Source organism: Lutra lutra, chromosome 5 (assembly GCF_902655055.1).
Source record: "Lutra lutra chromosome 5, mLutLut1.2, whole genome shotgun sequence".
In the NCBI taxonomy this organism is placed as follows: Eukaryota; Metazoa; Chordata; class Mammalia; order Carnivora; family Mustelidae; genus Lutra; species Lutra lutra.
Genome location: NC_062282.1, coordinates 61,695,860 through 61,708,480, shown reverse-complemented (window position 1 = coordinate 61,708,480; position 12,621 = coordinate 61,695,860).

Below are 12,621 nucleotides of genomic sequence, written 5' to 3'. Positions count from 1 at the left end.
AGTGTCCATTTATGAAGTTTGAAAAGCACGTCAGAGCTGTTAGCTGTGCTACGGGGCTGGGCACTTTGGGTTGTGTGGAGGTGATGTCCACGGGGACGAAGACCTTGAGAGCAGGGCTGTTTGGAGAACAGCCCAGCTAGGGAAGACCCATCCCTGCCAAGATCCATTCTGACCACCCAGCTAAGCTGGGTTTGGGAAACCAAAAGGAAACTGAGTCAGGGCAAGCCTCTGGTTGGAGTCTGGGGTCCCAACTCATAGCTCCATCCAGGTCCCCTCACCAACATCCTCTGCTCCTTAGTAATTTCTGATGTGCTCCTCTGGGCCTGGCCCAGGATACTAGACACAAGGCAGACGAGGGACCCAGCCCCATGGCCCTCTCAAGTGGGGATAGGCCCAGTGGGATGCCATTGTGGTGAGGAGGCAAGAGACCATCGAATCTCTAAGAGGAGATGGCCCCTCTGCCTGTGGGAAGGCACTGAGCTTTGACCCCAGGGCTGAGAGGCTGAGCTCTCTCACCCCACCACCGCATGCCCAGCCCAAGAGCTGCCCCTTTAAGAGATTTAGCCCTGTCAGAAAGAGAGATGGGCAAGGCCATTTCCCACCTCAGCCCCTTCTGGCTGCAGCTATAAGACTCCTGACTTCCGCACGGGGGATAGGGGGCCCCCTGCTCCTCCCTCAACCTCTAGGCCACCCCCCAGCCTGCTCCAACCCTAGGTCTCTGTGCCTTGGTCCTGGCCTCTCGGCAGCCCCAGTCATCCCATCCGCTCTTGATCCCGTTCCCTGGCTGGGACTCCTGGCTGGGCTGCCACGGCCCTTCCCTTCCCACTCCGTGCTTGGCAAAGGGGTGAGTGTCTGTTCTCAAGCCGGGGCCCAGGGGGCCGGCCAGGGCCAGCAATGGGAAGGGGGGTGGAGGGCAGGGCTGTCTAGAGGGAACCCCATTTCCTGAGGAGCTCACTTTGCCCACCACAGGGCTATAGAGTTAGGACAGGCAGAAGGGAACCTGGCCCCCACTGGAAGGCTGGAGAGCACTTATCTCCAAAGAAGATGAAGCACGTGGTTAGGCTTCTAGAAGAACTGATTAACCAAGGAGAATCTTGAGAGAACGGGAAGACCCCAACTTCCTGGGCAGGATAGCATTCCATCACAGAAGTGTAGGAAACCAGGAGCCCGGATGAGCACCTTCTCTACTCCTGGCAATGCATAGGCCTATTATAGGCCTGACGGCAGTCCACACCCATACCTGCCCCCCTCTCCCCCTCAAGCTCTCACCCAACTAGGAGAACAAGTTAGAACCTGGGCTTTGGAGTTTGACAAAAACTAGGATCAAATCCTGGCTTCACCACTTACTGCCTGTGCGATCTTGAACAAGTCCTGTCACCTCTTTGGGCCTTGGCTCCTCATCTGGAAAATGGGGACCCTGCCTTAGAGGGTCGTTGTAAAGAACGCCTGGCATGGAGAGTGTGCTCACTCAATTCACGTTCGTCTCTGTGGGTCTGCCGGCCCTGCACACCCACCCTTCTCATGGGTCCCGTGGAGCCCCAGGCAAGGATTCCTGACCTTCTCAGCCATGGGAAGTCCCTCCCCTCGGCTCTGCCTCCCTCCCGCCTGTGTGCACTGTGGACCCTCACCACAGGGGCTGTGGGGACCCAGCCCAAGGCCTCCCCATTCCTGTCACCCACTGGACTCAAAAGGAGTCAGAGAGGGGCAGTTAGAGGGGGATGTTTTCCCCAAATCTGAGTCTGAAGGCCCAAAGCCAAGGCTCTGCCTGCCACGCTTAGCTGAATGATCTCCCTTCTTCTGAGCCTTGCTTTCCCATCCATGAAGTGGAGTGCACGGGAAGGTCCCCAGAGACTCCAGCGTGAAGGTGGTTTGAGAGCCTCGGCTGAGCAAGGCCAAGGGCTGCAGATTCAGGCCTCAAGGCTGCCCTTGCCTTTGTTTGCTTTATTGAGTAAAAGAAAATACTTTGAACATTTTATGGGGACTTGGGGAGGGGAGGAGGGGTCAGGAGAGGCTTCATCCAAGAGAAACAGCCTCCAAGGAGGATCCTGCCAAGAAAACCCAAGGGCGGGGGCCAGGAGGGTTCTCCTCTGAGCCTGGCCAAGGATGGGAGCTTGAGGGGACACAGGAGCCAGGAGAGAAGACAGAGTGCTGTCTGTGCATGGGAAAAGGGACCCTGCCACCCCCTGGATCCTCCCCAGATAATGAGCCAAGATGGCCCTTTGCCCCAGCCCATCCAAGCCTCCTTCTGCCGTTGCTGCTGCCTCTGCCCCCTGGACCCACCTCAGGAACTCCCAACTCACCCACTCACTCTCACTCGGGCAAGTTCATTCCTTCCCTCATGCCATCACAGCATCACTCATTCATTAGCATAGGCAACCACTCTTCTGTTCCTTCATTTCCTCACTGGTTCACTCATTCATTCATTGATCCATTTGCTCAAAGGTAAACAGTCACAGACCCTGCCCTCGGAGCATGCTCCCCAGGGGCGCCTGGGTGGCTCAGTGGGTTAAGCCTCTGCCTTCGGCCCCGGTCATGATCTCAGGGTCCTGGGATCGAGCCCCACATCAGGATCTCTGCTCAGCAGGGAACCTGCTTCCTCCTCTCTCTCTGCCTCTCTGCCTACTTGTGGTCTCTATCTGTCAAATAAATAAATAAAATCTTAAAAAAAAAAAAAAAAAAAGACATGTTCCCCACAGAAAATCTCCGAGGCAGAGCCCACCTGAGGCTGTTGAAGGCCAGCAGGTCAGCTGTGAGGGCCTCACAGAGAAAGGTAGGTTCTGGAAAGGTGAAGGGAGGGTACCAAGTGGTGAAGGGGGAGGAGATGGCAGGCCAGGAAGATGACAGAGAGGTGGCCAAGAGTATCAGCTATTTCAGAAGGGAGAGAGAAGCCAGAAAAGGAGCAGAGCTCATCAGCCACAGAGGAGGCCAACCTTGCCTCCAGTTGGGCACTTTGGTGTCCCCCCAGGACGTCTGTGGGCCTTGACCACTAACAAGGCAAGGATCCCCTGGAATGCCCCAGCATTCCCCATGGGCTTTCTTTCTCCAGCTGGGTCCAGGCCCTTGCTTCCCAAGGGACTGAGGTCAGATCCCAGCTGGGCCCGTCCTGTGCAGCCCAGGGAAACCCTGGCGTGCCTCCCCTCCCCGGCTCCTCAGGAAACCCCGGTGCTTCCTGCTGTCTGGATTGCAGAGCTAAAAACTTCCTTCTGGCTCCCGTCCTCAGAGGCCACAGGTCTTAACATTCAAGCTCAGAGATTGCCAGCGCAGCTTGACAACTGCTATTTTTCTGAAGGAGTAGGAGGAAGAGAGGTAGATGTTGAAGGGGAAGAAAAGAGGGCCTGGGAAGCAGGTGCCACTGGCTTCACAGCTCCGTGCTTTCTAAGTCAATGCCTGTCCCCTGCAACAAGGAACATCCCCAGGGTGAAGCCCCACCCCTCCACCATGAGGGCCCAGCTTGAGGCCATGTCCCCACTCTGGGGTGTCTTTTAACCAAGTGCATGACTCTTCCCTGAAAAGTCACTCAGGCCCTTTGCCTCAACTTAGCACCTAAAGGTGTTGAAAACCCTCAGATCACCACTCCTGCTGGGAATCCTGGCTGTCACCCAGAGCTCCAGAGGAAAAGCCAGAGATGACAGACGAGCTCTCTACATACTCCTCAAAGCGTAGCGGGAAGAGAGAGATATGGAGGCAAGGGCCATCTCTGCCCTTCACTGAGTGCTCTTGGGCAGTCAAGTACTCTCTCTGAATTCCAGGGTCAGAGGGACAATAATTGATAAGATAATAATATGAGAGTTATCGCCACTTTACAGATTAGGAAGGTAAACTCAGAGAAGTTGAGTAACTTGCCCAAGGTGATCCAAGCAACAAAAGAAAGAGCAAGGACCCCAACCCAGCCACTCCAACTCCAGAGCCCGAAGACTGACCTGTTACAACGAATCTCACAGGTTTTTGTGCATTCATTGAAGGAGCAAACAAGGAGCATTTCCTTGTCCTGGGCACTGAGCATAGAGAGAGAAAGCCTGTGCCAGCTCTCCAGAAGCTTTCAACCCATGCAGTGAGCTAGATAAGTAACCAATAATAATGGAGCTTGACTATTGTTCCGATAGCTAAATGATAAGACGCTGGGTGTGTTAGGGCCTTCAGCGCGAGCTGCTTTAACAAATAACCCCAGCCTCTCGATGGCGTAACAAGATACCACACGGTGCAATGTATTGGCATGGGCTTCTGCTCCATGTAATCATTATGAGATCCAGGCCTCCCTGGAGTCTTCTACTGGAATCCTCTACTGGATGTCTGCCAACACGCAAGAGAGAGGCATCATGGAGGGCTGCACGGAATGTTTTATGGCCTGGCCCGAAACTCACGTACCTCACTTGCCCATGTTCCATTGGCCGGAACCGGTCACACTGCCCCCACTTCACTGCGCAGGAGGCTGGGAACTGGGGAGCCGGGACGGTTGCTCCTCTAGCGGGTCTCTGCCACAAGTGGGGAGACAAAGGACAAAGTGGCTAACCCTGTCTGATTGAGCAGAGAACCTTCCCAGAGGAAGTCAGGATGGAACCAAGTCCAGTAGGGAAGTGGGCGGTCAGAGGGCATATCAGGCAGAAAGAACCACGTGTGCAAAGAACTATGTAAGATCACTGATCCAAAAATGCTTTGCAATGAATTCTATAAGTCTAAGTTCTGATGATTGGGTAATTTCCTAGGTGGTGGAGGGAAGGAGGGTACCTTAGGTCAGCTTGCCCAGAGCAGTCTCTAAGCTACATATTTGAGGGCCCATGATTTATTAAAGAGCTGCTTTCAGTAAGAGATTGGGAAGCCAACAGGGAAGGGAAGGAGCCAAGCCAGGATGTAAACTGAGGCAAGGCCCTAGCCTCAGCCTGATCCCACAGACAGACACAGGAGTGGACGTTCCCCCTGGAGCTTGTGCAGGACACGGGAACTGGACTTCTAAACTCCAGGACCAGTCAGTCGGTGGCCAAGGGTGCCCTGCTACAGTGTGAGCAGAGAATGTAAGTTCTAGGGCACAACCATCTCTTGGCATCTGGGTGGAAGCACCTGCAACAAGGCCAATACACACAGAGAACACAGAAGCCAGGAGAGGGGCTCAGAGGGACAGCAAAAAGGAACAGAGTCAGGGGCTGGGTGGGAGTGTTAGGTGCAGAGACAGAGCAGCACCCCAGGGGAAGGGGACCTAGCACGACACTAGGGCTTGGCAAATCCCAAAAAGTACCAAAAACCATTTCCTTAGGGCCTCTCAAGCTGGAGGCGGGTGGAATTGAGGAAGCGACATGATTCCGAGTTCTAAATTTGACTCTGCCACTGAGTGAGATAATTGTGTGCACCAAAGTCTGAAGTCAGCACCCTCATTTTACTTACAAATAAGAATGAAAACATCGATTTGAAGGGTCGTGCTGAAGATAAGAGGCAGGGCCAGGTGTACATAGCAGCAGTCCAATAAATGCCAACCATCCTTGCCATTTTGCTCCTTGAATCCATACCCCAGAGCCTTGGGTGATCCAGACCCTTTACCTGCACAGGTTGTGAGGGAAATATTTAGTCTGTGTCCCGGTACGAGGCCTGATTCCCACCCACTTCCCAGTCCTGGAGGGGGAAAGGGAGGAGGGGAACCATAAAAAGCTGGCCCCAGGAGGTGACTTCCCACGTGGTGACTTCAAGATCTCCCATTCCCAAACCATCAGAACTGGAAGGCACCTTACAGATCACTCGGGGCCATTATTTAACAGATGGAAAAACTGAGGCCCAGAGAAAGGAAGGAATTTTCCCAAGACCCCGGAGTCCCAAAAACAAGACTGGCAAATAGGTTGCACCTCAGATGCCAACTCTGGTCGATTGGTAGCAGCTACCTAATTGCACTGAGTCTGGGGTCTTTAACTGGGCACGGCGGGAAAGAATGCCAGACACAGTTCATCCTGCCGCCATGGGAGGGGTTGAGACGATACTGCAGAAGACAACGGAAAAAATGCCCTCCTCACCAGCCTCTGTCTTCTTCCCAAAAGGTTCAATGACGTTCATAGAAGATGGTTGCAAAGTAAGTCAAAAAGACTGAAGGGGACAAAAATCTCACATCCAAAATTGTGAGATCAGTTAACAAGCGCTAGGGTGTAGCCACTGTAACTCTTGACGAAAACTCCAGAATCCAGTAAGTGGCTGGAGTGTCCTGAATTAGAGCAGACACGTGTTGTTCCTATTCCCCTTCCTAACAGAGTTCTAATTTCCTCTTGCAGAATTCTGTTCTCTGCTGCTCACAGTCCACTGTATCTGTTCCAACCTGCCTCCCACCCCCAACCCAGCCCAAAATTTGAACCTTACCCAGACAGACGCAGACACGGGGATGGCGGGGCTCCTCCAGTCGCGGCTTCCTGACCAGCTCTTCGGACTCCGAATGGAGAGATGCCTCACTCCACCACCCTTATCTCCTGCGAGTTAGTAAGTGCCTTGAGAACAGGGATTCTGTCTCATTTGCTAATGTATTTCCCAAAGCCTAGAAGATCCCCGGAAGTAGTAGGCATTTAATCTTTTTGGCTGTTCTGGAATAATTAATGAATGCCTGGATATAAGAAAATCTACAAGTTCTGAATCAGAGGACAGGCTTTAAACACTAGCCCTGCTTCTCACTAGCCATATAACCTTGGGCAAGCCTGTTACCTCTCTGAACCTCAGTCTCGTCATCTATAAAGTGATACAATTACACTTCCCCAGGATTGTTGGGACGGTGCATGTGAGAGTGCTTTATAAATTGTAAGTAATGTGCAGGGGGCAATTTCTCTCATCCCCAAACCGAGGATCTTCCTTAGGTTGGTAATGGGACCGGATAATACAAATCAAAGTCCACACCAGCAGATAATTAGGGTCATGATGAAGCAGACATTGTCTTTGCCCCCAGAACAGTTTGCGATTCAATGTCTACGTCAAGTTGAAAGTTGCAGAAAATTTAATTCAAAGATATGGAGAATCTGTTGACTGAAGACACTGGAAAACTTTTGATGCTTGCTTTAGGTAAGGTTTGATCAAGTAGCTTAAATGATATCACTAAGGGCCTAGTTTCTAAGCAGAAAGACTGTAGCTAAACACTATTTGGTGGCCCAGTGACTGAGTACATAATAAGAACATAGGACATTTCTGTTGAAAAAAAAATTGCTCCTAATCTCACATATGGAACAAATTGAAACTCTGATGATTCAAAAGACTTTGGCTGCATAGAACAGAAACTAACTTGGACAAAAGAAATCTGTTGGTAGGACTGATAAAGAGGCCAGAGAATAAGGCTTGGAAATGGGACAGGAATCAGTGGCAGGGCCAGCTCAGGAGGGGCCTTGTAAGTCACTGTAAAAAACCTGAAGGTCAATGGGAAAGCAACTGGAGAGTGGCATGCTACTATCTGCATTTCAGAAAAGTCGCTCTGGCTGCAGCCTGCAGGAGAGATGGAAGGGAGAAAGAATGAAAGAGGAGGCCAGGGGTTGAGGCTGTTGCTGTGGTCCAGGTAAGAGGCAAGAGAGGCCCAGACGGGGCAGTGGGGAAGCACAACTGAAGAGAGTGTAAGGACCCCAGAGATGGTACAAAGGGAACCAACAGGATATGGAGGCTGGCTGGATGTGGCAAGAGACAAGAGTTACCTGTGGGGTCCAAGACTGGCAGCTGGGTTCAGCAATGGCCTCATTTACTGCAATGGGGGCCATGAAGAGAAGATGGCTTCACCCCACTGGGTCTTGAGTAAGAGTGGTACAGCTGACGCTGTTTGTCCTGCAGAAGGCCTAGGCTAGGCAACCTGCCCAGGGAACTGGCCAGAGAGGGAAGGGCTAGAGAAGGATGCCCAGTCTGGTATCGGACGTCAGGGTAATTCCAAACTCTTTTTGGTACAGTGATGGGCCTTCAGAGCCAAGTTCTGGGATGCTCTCTGCCTCTGGCTTCCCGCCACGGGCATCATCTGCAGGGAATATTCAAAGATGTAAACATGATGATTTCATCAAGGTCCAAGTGTCAGGGGACACATGTGCAGGCGATGGCAGCCCATCAAACCGTGGAAATTCTGACCCGGGAGATTCAGACACAACAATGTGGAGGCTTCCCTCCCCCGCATCCCCTCTGGCCTGTGCCCAGTTCTCAAACGTGGTTAATTAATGTAATGAATTATGACAAACGTGTATGGTGCCTCTGATTTGCTGACAGCTGATACAAACAGAGGCAGTGGCCAAGAATCCCAATGCGTACATTACACACACACACACACACACACAACTCCACCAAAAATAGCTTGCAACTGGGTTTGTAATTCAGTGACTTTTCCATCTGTATTGGAACATGACAAGAAGTGGCTGTTGCTGCAAAGGGTAAAAAAGTTGGAAATATATCGCTCCCTATTTTTCACATTATAAAGCCTCCTTCTCCTCACCACTGCTTCTCCTGTGACATACATTCACTGGTTACTTTAGCCAACCCTGCATTCCATGAAGGAAGAGACCCACATTCACTGAGGACCTACTATGTGCCGAGGGTTTTCTCTACTGAGTCAGAACTCTTTTGGTTGCAAGCAACAGAATTCCAATTGAATCATCTTAGGGTAGAACAAAAGACGGTGGGGATGTAGAAAGGACTTTGCAATATCTCACATAATCGAACAGAAACTGAATATTCAAGCTATACGAAGAGCAGAGAAATAGCTAGAATCAGTGACTCAAACCCCCACCATAGCTGAAAGTGTCCTCTTTATCTTCCAGTCAATGCTCATTTCTCACGCATTCTGCATATGTGAATTCATTTCCTTACTGAAATTTATCTGCAACCCCCAAATCAACATTTGTAGCATTTTCATGGTTGTTCATGGATACATGCAGAGTGATGAAAAATTTGAATCCTCCAACACACCCATTCTCAGCGTGGGTCAAACAAGGAGGCCAGCTCATCTCCGCACTCATACGTTGAACAGTCATCCTTGTCATTGCCTATTTAGTGCCACATTTTTCACATTTTAGTGCTTTTTGGTGGTGATTTTGCCATTGAAAATGGTCCCCAACCGTAGTTCTGAAGGGCTGTCTAGTGATCCTAAGTGCAAGAAGGCTGGGATATGCCTTCTAGAAAAAACACATGTATTAGATCAGCTTCATTCAGCCATGAGTTCTAGTGCTGCTGACCATGAGTTTAATGTCAATGGATCAACAATGTATATGATATAAGGTGTCTTTAAACCAAAACACAAATTAAACAAGGTTAAGTATTGATGTGCTAATGAAAATGTCACAACCAGGGGCTCACAGGAACCTTGCCCTGTATTTCCCCTAGGAGCAATGGTGCCATGGTCACTAATTCAGTTTGTGGCCAATTTAGAGAATATAACTACTGTGAGTAATGAGAATCGACCAAATCTATTCTTTTTCCTTTTCTTTGCCTGCTCAAGGTCAGTGTCCTCAGTAAGGCAAGGAACAGGCCAACAGCTTCCAAGCCTCGTGTTTGATAGCATCTGCCACTAGAGAGGGGCTTTTCATGTTTGGGAAAATCCTGACTGGTTGAATACAGCAGGAGTAGGGAAGGTCATATACACATGGTGTCTCCCAGAGAAACCACATACAGCACAGAAACAGTAGTTCCTGAGAGAAAAGAGGTCCATTCTTATATGATTGAGAAAAAGACTGTGTGAACGTATTACACACACACACTCACACACATGCACATTATTTAATTCTTGCATAAATTTTACCATATCCACACACCACTTATAACATTACCAACTAGTTTTCCTAAATTAACTCATTTTCTTTCCTTAATACATTCTAAAGGAAAATTTATATTTCTGTCATCTACAGAAATGGGTCATCAAAATAGACTCATAACTACCCAAATAAAAAAACTAATGTTCACACATGATGTTAGTCTGCAAACCATCTAACACGCTCACCCCTGAAACCTTTAGGATCACAGGTTCCTGTCTGTGTCTCTGTCCCTGGACTGGGAGCTCCATTCAGAGGGGATCACCTCTTGTTCACTTAGGCCCAGCGCAAGGTCTGGCACAGAGTGAACACGAGATACACATTTCATAACTAGGCTAAGATCGCTGCTACCTGCATCTCCCTCCCCAGGTACATTTGGAGAGGAGACTGAATAAAGAAGAGGAACCCCTCAGGGGGAATGGAAGGACGGAGGGTGCAGAGAGAGAGGGGACACGGAGTGCTGCCTAACATGGCCAAATCCTATCTGACCTCCCCTCTGAGAACTAGGCCTTCCATATCTTTACTATGAACATTTCCTATTAGCTCAGCACCTTGTCTATATGCCTTTTCCTGAAATTCTCTTTTTCCCTCTCCTTGGGAAACATTCTTCAAATTCTCCCTCCTCTTCTATATCACTTGGGAAGCCTTCAGCAACCAGTTGAAAGGTACTTAAATACAAAAACATTTTGTTGTCTCAGACAATGAGAATTCTCAAGGAAGGTGCCACGTGGCTTAATCCAGTGGCTGTAGGATGGCATCAAGGATCCAGTTTTCTTCCATCCTTTGCTCTTTCGTCCTCTGAATGGCTGCTAGTTGTCCTCATGATTGCAAAATGGCTACAACAACTCCAGCCACCACATCCTCACCATAATCCATACTCTAGATAAACGATTGTGAGTTCCTTATGTATACTTACAAGAGCTAAGAAACTTCCCTAGAAACATGTCCAGCACCGCTTCCCACATCCTTCCCCTCATAGCCCATTGGCCAGACTATAGTCACATGCCCCTTATTAAGCCAACACTGGGAAAGGGAATGCAAGTAGCACCATTGGCTTAGACTAGAGGAATTAACACTCAACCCCAGAGAATGAAGATGACACAAGGCTTCTCTGAAGTACATAAGCCCATAGGGGAGGAGGGAACAAGAACCAAATCTGTATTCTGTAGTGAGAGGTATGCTCCCATTCTTTTAAACTGTTCTTTTAAAACCTTTAAACGACCACCTTTCAGGCCACTAGGATGAAGACCCTCTTTGGTCCACGGAAGCCTTGTGTCTAAAGGTTCAAATGTTTCTAGTCTTTTCTCCCTTTCCAGACTCTTCTGCGCAGAGACCACACCACACCATCTAGCTCCTTCCTTTAGACCTGTTGGATGACTTTGCCCTCGCCATGCAGTACGATTTGTGACTTATCTGTTGATGAGTCTGTCTTTGTCACTAGACTGTGAGCTCCTTCTGGGCTGGGCCAGAATTGTCCTGGATTCTAAAGGCCAGGCCCGCCTAACGCCGGACTAAGTTGCCGTGTGAATGCTAGTTACACTCAATTTACTGAATTCAATTGTGAGGGCAAAGAGCGGGGAGAGAGAAGCAAGGAGCAAGGGGAGAAAAGGACAAAGCAGTGAGTAAAATACAGGCTTCGGCTGCAGACAAAACATAGGATGCCTGAAGAGCCAATTCACTAACCGGGATGGAGATACTATTGTGGGAAATAATCATTCCTTAGCTTAAATAAACCCTTTTACCTCAATTACGTGTGCTAGAATACAAAGTATTCACTCAGCCTGGGGAGGAAAGCAGAAGTTCAAACCCACCATCACTTCATTAGCAAGCACTAATTGCCCCAAGGCTTAGGTCAAAGGTTATGGCAGGATTAAAATAGAGTGAAAATAAAGGAAGGCCTTGACTCCTGAATTACCTAATTGCTCCTCTCTTCTGCCTTACTCTGGCTTTTAATGCACGAGGTCTCTTGACTGGCAGGTCCCTCTGCCCAAGGAAGCCACTACAAACCTCCCCTGGGGAACCTGAGCCCTCATTACACTCGGGCCCCACCTTAGCTTGTCTGGAGGTGCAGAGAACAAGTGTTGGAATGTACTGGAGGTGAAGGGGAGCAAGGGACTTGCAGCAACTTGGCAGAGAACCTGTCTTCAAAACCACAGTACGAGATGAGCGCTCACTATGTCCCAGGCACTGAGCTCACAGCTTCATAGTCACCATCTCGGTCCATCCTCTGGGAGCCCTGACATTCTCCACTAAAATGAACTCAGGCTCTGAAAGAAATAGCTGCTCCCAGGGTGGGGGCTGGGAAATCGCAAGACCAACTGGGGACTGGACATCTTGTCACACCAGGAAGCAAGGAAGCCTGCAGCAACAAAAGAATGCACCCCCCCCACCCCCCACCCTCCCCACCTACCCCCCCACCTCCCCCACCCACCCCCTGCCAAGAAGCACTCACTGGCCAAAGGTGGAAGAACTTGACCTTCAAAAAGAATAATGACTGCTATGAATTGAAAGACATTAATTAGGTCTTTAATAATTCCCAGGGTGACACTGAAAAATGCATTGGTCATCTTTGGAGAATACCAGTTAACGAATTATTCTGAAAAGTGATAAATAAAGAGAAAGATTCAAGGACCTACCTGCCTTTCCTCAAGGAACTACCCCTCGGGGTAACTGAACCGTTGATTGGGGAAAGTTCTCAGTTCATTGGAGAATCCCAGTTAATAAACGCAGCAGAAATGAGAGAAAGAAAACCATCGTTTTGCCACCTTCGGGAAAGAACGGATCTAGGCCAAGTTTTCTCAACCTCAGCACAACTGACTTCTGGAGCCAGATAATTCTTTGCTGTGGGACCTGGCCTACACAGCCCGAAATGTTTATTCAGCAACCCCCCGGGGCCCGA